General features: G+C 38.9%; 1 protein-coding gene across 1 annotated transcript in view; it reads right to left on the reverse strand.

The window, feature by feature from the left end:
• The window catches only part of aspscr1 (ASPSCR1 tether for SLC2A4, UBX domain containing), a 796,571-nt gene that overhangs the window by 242,612 nt on the left and 546,459 nt on the right, over positions 1–7,500 (reverse strand). The gene's annotated exons all lie outside the window — the stretch shown is intronic.

Raw genomic sequence — 7,500 nt, forward strand, 5'->3', positions numbered from 1 at the left:
TCAAAAGCTAGACATCATGCCAAGATCAAAAGAAATTCAGGAACAAATGAGAACAGAAGTAATTGAGATCTATCAGTCTGGTAAAGGTTATAAAGCCATTTCTAAAGCTTTGGGACTCCAGCGAACCACAGTGAGAGCCATTATCCACAAATGGCAAAAACATGGAACAGTGGTGAACCTTCCCAGGAGTGGCGGCCGACCAAAATTACCCCAAGAGCGCAGAGACGTCTCACCCGAGAGGTCACAAAAGACCCCAGGACAACGTCTAAAGAACTGCAGGCCTCACTGGCCTCAATTAAGGTCAGTGTTCACGACTCCACCATAAGAAAGAGACTGGGCAAAAACGGCCTGCATGGCAGATTTCCAAGACCCAAACCACTGTTAACCAAAAAGAACATTAGGGCTCGTCTCAATTTTGCTAAGAAACATCTCAATGATTGCCAAGACGTTTGGGAAAATACCTTGTGGACTGATGAGACAAAAGTTGAACTTTTTGGAAGGCAAATGTCCTGTTACATCTGGCGTAAAGGAACACAGCATTTCAGAAAAGAACATCATACCAACAGTAAAATATGGTGGTGGTAGTGTGATGGTCTGGGGTTGTTTTGCTGCTTCAGGACCTGGAAGGCTTGCTGTGATAGATGGAACCATGAATTCTACTGTCTACCAAAAAATTCTGAAGGAGAATGTCCGGCCATCTGTTCGTCAACTCAAGCTGAAGTGATCTTGGGTGCTGCAACAGGACAATGACCCAAAACACACCAGCAAATCCACATCTGAATGGCTGAAGAAAAACAAAATGAAGACTTTGGAGTGGCCTAGTCAAAGTCCTAACCTGAATCCAATTGAGATGCTATGGCATGACCTTTAAAAAGGCGGTTCATGCTAGAAAACCCTCAAATAAAGCTGAATTACAACAATTCTGCAAAGATGAGTGGGCCAAAATTCTTCCAGAGCGCTGTAAAAGACTCATTGCAAGTTATCGCAAACGCTTGATTGCAGTTATTGCTGCTAAGGGTGGCCCAACCAGTTATTAGGTTCAGGGGGCAATCACTTTTTCACACAGGGCCATGTAGGTTTGGATTTTTTTTCTCCCTAAATAATAAAAACCATCATTTAAAACTGCATTTTATGTTTACTTGTGTTATATTTGACTAATGGTTAAATGTGTTTGATGATCAGAAACATTTTGTGTGACAAACATGCAAAAGAATAAGAAATCAGGAAGGGGGCAAATAGTTTTTCACACCACTGTACATACATACATACATATATACATACATACATACATACATATATATATATATACATACATACATATATACAGTCAACCCTCGTTTATCGCGGTTAATCCGTTCCAGACTCTGCCGCGATAAATGAATTTACGCGAAGTAGGATTCTTTATTTATAAATCGAATATTTTCGCAGTTAGAGCATAGAAAACCTGTTTACGACCTTCTAAATACAGTAATCCCTCCTCGATCGCGGGGGCTGCGTTCCAGACCCCCCGATAGGTGAAAATCCACGAGTAGAAACCATATGTTTGTATGGTTATTTTTATATATTTTAAGCCCTTATAAACTCTCCCACACTGTTAACATTATTAGAGCCCTCTAGACATAAAATAACACCCTTTAGTCAAACGTTTAAACTGTGCTTCATTACAAGACAGAGATGGCAGTTCTTTTTTCACAATTAAAAGAATGCAAACATATCTTATCTTCAAAGGAGCACCGTGAAGAGCAGATAATGTCAGAGAGAGCACTCGCTAAGAAAAGCAAACAATCAAAAATCAATACGTGCTTTTAAGTATACAGAAGCACCGCGATAAAGCGGCATTTTGTAGAGGAGCGTCCTACCTTCTAGGCAAACAGCCACTGTGTAAACAGCCCCTCTGCTCACACCCCCTCCGTCAGGCAGAGAGAGTGAGAGAGACAGAGAGAAGCAAACAAAACAAGCGCCACGAGGGAAGCATATCTTATAGTATTGAGGAGTTTTAGTTAATATGTAATACATGCTCTGATTGGGTAGCTACTAAGCCATCCGTCAATAGCGTCCCTTGTATGAAATCAACTGGGCAATCAAACTGAGGAAGCATGTAACCTAAATTAAAAGACCCATTGTCCGCAGAAAGCGAACCAGCGAAAAAATCCATGATATATATTTAGATGTGCTTACATTTAAAATCCAGCGATAGAGTAAAGCCGGGAAAGTCGAAGTGCGATATAGCGAGGGATTACTGTACATATATATATATATATATATATACACACATACATACATCTATACTAATAAAAGGCAAAGCCCTCACTCACTCCAACTTCCCGTGTAGGTAGAAGGCTGAAATTTGGCAGGCTCATTCCTTACAGCTTACTTAAAAAAGTTGGGCAGGTTTCATTTCGAAATTCTACGCCTAATGGTCATAACTGGAAGGTATTTTTCTCCATTAACTGTAATAGAGTTGAGCTGGAAAGACGTGGGGGGGCGGAGTTTCGTGTGACACCATCATGCCTCCCACGTAATCACGTGAACTGACTGTCAACGCAGTGCGTAGAAAACCAGGAAGACCTCCAAAAAGCGCTTAAGAAAACATGCATTATATAATTGAGAAGGCAGCAAAACAATAAGAAGTGAGCGAGTGACATATACTACCATATTCATGAGTGCTGCTACCTCGGAAAGAAAGCAAGGTGTAAACCTAAACTTTAAATTAAGTTCATAGACAGGCTACCGCTGGCGTATCACATACCCACAGGTAATGCGGGATACAAGTTTAATGAGAGGACGCTTAGGATATAAACGAGTTTTGATCACTTTGTAACTAAGTTAAAATTGTAGGTGAAGGGGTGTGCTTATGCAAATTCCGAGACTGTGTTTGTGGGGATTGACAGTTAAGGCGGGTGGGGGAGTCACGTCATCATCTCCCCTCCCATTCATCTCATTTCGCTCTGAGCTGAGCTCCGCGGCTAACGCCATCTTCCGAAGCAACTTCGTCAGACTGCCACCAAATACTCACAGAAAAATCCACAAGTTAATACACACGCTGTGTCTAGAGTTTCTACACACTGAATCCTCCAGGCACTACTTACAAAAGGTCACATTGACAATCGTGTTACGTTATTTTTAAAATCTTTCCTTTTCTTAGCACAAGCACAGCTGAGAAGCTTGATGCATGTGCTCCATAACGTTAAAAATAATGCATTTAATCACACTTTGCATTACAAGCAAAGGGAGCTTTTGTCAATGCATGATTTCCTGGTACACGATTACATTGATCAGCATCCCGATTCATTTTACCCTCGCACCACCTTAGTTTGAGAAGAAGTATGAAAAATATCAGGTTAACACAGAAAACAGATCACCAATTCAAGCTTTATGAATAATCGATTAAGCCATCAATAATTGTTTTGGTAAAGCCATCCTCCTTCCATTTTATAATTTTTCCGCCACTAGCCATGATTAAATGAATGGTAAAAAAGTAAGAGCAAAGCGAGGGTGACTTATTTAGGCAGGCATATATATGACAGCAACACTCATGACAATGTCAATCATGTTATGTTATTATTAAAATGTTTCCTTTTCTTTTCATTACTTCTTTAACACACTACTTCTCAGCTCGAGGCGGGTATTTTGCTATATATATATATATATATATATATATATATATATATGAATGACCTCCAAAGAGCGCTGAGACTTTTGATATCATGAACATGTCTGCAAAACTGGGGTCTCCTGCCCAGCAAAAGTCGAGCAGCCAGCGTGCGCATAGCTGTGCCGCCTTTGAGACGCTGACTGCGCTCTGCCTTAAGTCAAAGTGAGCACTTTTAATTTTTTTCTTCCTCCCCCTGCGCTATAGCCCAGCCAACTGCAAACACGGGACCCCATTTCTACACCACGGCAAAATAATATTAAGGCGATTCACACTTTCTTTTGCACGTATACGATTATGAGGTCCTCAGCTCGGATTATGAAGACACGCACAGAAGTGGAGGACTGACAGTGCCATCACAGCCGATTAATGGCGGGGACGTCTCACCAATGTACACAAGACCCACCGCGACTGTCCCCAAAAGGCGATCATAACGTCTGTGAACACATCTCTATACTATATAAAAGAAAAGGCAACTTTCCTTTCTTTACACCTTTTTCCTTTTATCCCAAACCAAAGCCTTTCTCTCTTAACACTGCAGAGGACACAAAACTAATTTTCTTTAAATGCCGGTAAGGCACATTACCAGAGGCACAAATTTGAACGTTCACATAGAAAATGTAATTTCAATGTACCTGTACTTCTTAAAACGTTAATGTTTTACTGTTTAATAACTTATAGACTATAATTTATTATTTTTCCCTTGCACTCAGTGACCAAACCTATACACACACCTATAGACACATACAAACATACACACAAGTATATGTATGTGTATATATATATATATATGTATACACACACATACATACATACATACATACATACACACATATATATAATTTGTGTGTGTGTATGTATGTATGTGTGTGCATATATGATGTAGATAGGTATGTATGTATATATATATATGTGTATATGTAGATATGAATATAGATATGTAGATATGAAGATATGTATGTATATATATGTGTGTATATATGTATGTATGTATGTATGTATGTGTGTATATATATATGACAGCAGTAATCCAAGCTGTGAGAAAACAGTAAAAAGGAGGCGTGTCAGACGTCGTGGTACATTTTCTGATGCAGCTACCGAAAACAACTTTGTGACGCTGCCGCCAAATACACAAAACAATTACTTTGACAATCATGTTACATTATTTTCAAAATGTTTCCTTTTCTTTCTCTTTCATTCTTTAACACACTACTTCTCCGCTGCCAAGCGCGGGTATATATATATATATATATATATATATAGATAGATAGAGATACATATATATAGATAGATATGAGAACAACATATATATATATATATATATACACTAGCAAAATACCCGCGCTTCGCAGCGGAGAAGTAGTGTGTTAAAGAAGCAATGAATAGAAAAGGAAACATTTTGAAAATAACGTAACCTGATTGTCAATGTAATTGTTTTGTCACTGTTGTGAGTGATGAGTGTTGTCATATATATATATATATATATATATATATATATATATATATATATATATATATATATATATATATATATATACACACACACATATATACACACATATACATACATACACTCACATATATACACACAAATATATATATATATATATACATACATACACACACACATATATAAACATATATATACATATACATACATATCTACATATATACACACACAGCTATTTTGTATCAGTGCAATACGCTGTTTGTTAAAACGGTTGACTCCCGTTCTTACGTGCAATAACAAATCAAATCATTCAGTTGTCTTTGCTCATATGTCATTTTAGAGCTGGACGCCTGGCATCTTTTTTTGGCCACAAGTTCGTTTCTGTTTGGTGTGAGGTTCTGTGTTGTGGAGATTCTCAGGATGGATTGCAGGTGCTCATCAGTGAGGCGACTCCTGTGTGCTGTTTTGTTAGTCTTTATCACTGAGAAGAGCTTCTCACACAGATATGTGCTACCAAACATGCACAAGGTTCGAGCCGCATGTAGACGGACTTTTTTTGTTCTTCAAAGTCACCAAAGCGCCGTGCAAACTCAGTGCGCAATAACTCTAGTAAGCGGTAAGCAGCGGCAAGGCAGCTGAAGCGCTGCATTATGGGATCTGTAGTTTATTGTGTTACCAGCGCTTCATATACCGGGCTTTAATAACAATAATACAGTACATAAAATGATCTCGCGGGCGGATATAATTACACGCCGGGCGGATGTGGCCCGCGGCCCTTGAGTTTGACACATATGGACTAAATAGAACTTGAAAAGATATATTTTTTCAAATGTGATCGCGCAATTCAGATAGAGTTGACGCGTACTACAGCCTGCATGCCTCAATGAGTCATCCTCCCCTCGCTCTTACTTTTTTACCGTTCATCTAATGAATACACTGAGTATGGCTTTACCAAAACAATCATTGATGGCGAATAAAGTATCCATTATTCGAGTATGTAGAGCGGGATATATATATATATATATACATATATATATACCCGCGTATCGCAGCGGAGAAGTAGTGTGTTAAAAAAGGTAGAAAAAGAAAAGGGAACATTTTAAAAATAACGTAACATGACTGTCAATATACAGTATTTGTTTTGTGAGTGTTATTGAGTGTTGCTGTCATCAAGGATTTGATTATCATTATTTCTTTCAATCAGGTTCGTATTTGTAGGATGTGTTGTGTTCAAGTTACATTCCATGTTTGTCAATCGTTGTAAAGATGACAGGTTTCATTCATCGATTCGTTTCTTACTGCATCAATAAACAGCTCGTCTTCTTATTTATCTGAGACCTGACACACTGCATGCACGGGTTTTTTTTACACTGTCTTCCTTTAGCGGGACATTGACTTTTTCCACCGTGTGGTTTGTTTCCACAGTAGCTGCATTTATGAATATGCTTATCAGGCGCTTCATATTTTTTGCTGCCTTTTCAATTGTGTAATTAGGTTTTGTTCAGCTCTTTGGAACTGTTGCTTTTATCTGTGCACTGCGTCAGTTCACGTGAGCCACTCGGTGTACTTGCATTGAAGGTTCCCAGCTGTGCTGGTGCCATCTCGTGCTATGTCCATAGCTTTATTTAATGTTACCTTAGTCCTGGCACTTAAAACTTTCTCTCGCAGTTTCGCTGAGTTTGTGTCAAACACCACCCTGACCATCTCATCTTCCTCTCCATAAGCACAGTCCTTCACCCGTGAATATCTACCCGTGGCAGTTTGCTATTGGATTGCCGCTGACGGACGGCCTTATATGGGCAGGCACTAAATTACAAACGCCAGCGGAGCCTGTCTATGAACTTAATTTAAAGTGTAGGTTTACATCGTGCTTTGTTTCGAGTAGCAGAACTCATGAATATGGTTGTATATGTCATTCGCTCGCTTCTTATTGTTTCGCTGCCTTCTCAATTATATAATGCATGTTTTCTTCAGCGCTTTTTTGAGGTCTTCCTGGTTTTCTATGTACTGCGTGATTACGTGGGAGGCGTGATGATGTCACACGAAACTCCCCACGGCGTTGAAGCTCATCTCCATTACAGTAAATGGAGAAAAACTGCTTCCAGTTATGACCATTACGCGTAGAATTTCGATATAAAACCTGCCCAGCTTTTGTAAGGAAGCTGTAAGGAATGAACCTGCCAAATTTCAGCCTTCCACCCACACGGGAAGTTGGAGAATTAGTGATGAGTGAGTGAGTGAGTGAGTGAGGGCTTTGCCTTTTATTAGTATAGATATAGATAGATAGATATGAGAACAACACTCATATCAATGACAAAACAATTACATTAACAACCATGTTACGTTATTTTTAAAATGTTCCTTTTCTTTTTATTTACTTCTTTAACACACTACTTCT

This window comes from Polypterus senegalus, chromosome 17, assembly GCF_016835505.1.
Source record: "Polypterus senegalus isolate Bchr_013 chromosome 17, ASM1683550v1, whole genome shotgun sequence".
Taxonomy (NCBI): domain Eukaryota; kingdom Metazoa; phylum Chordata; class Cladistia; order Polypteriformes; family Polypteridae; genus Polypterus; species Polypterus senegalus.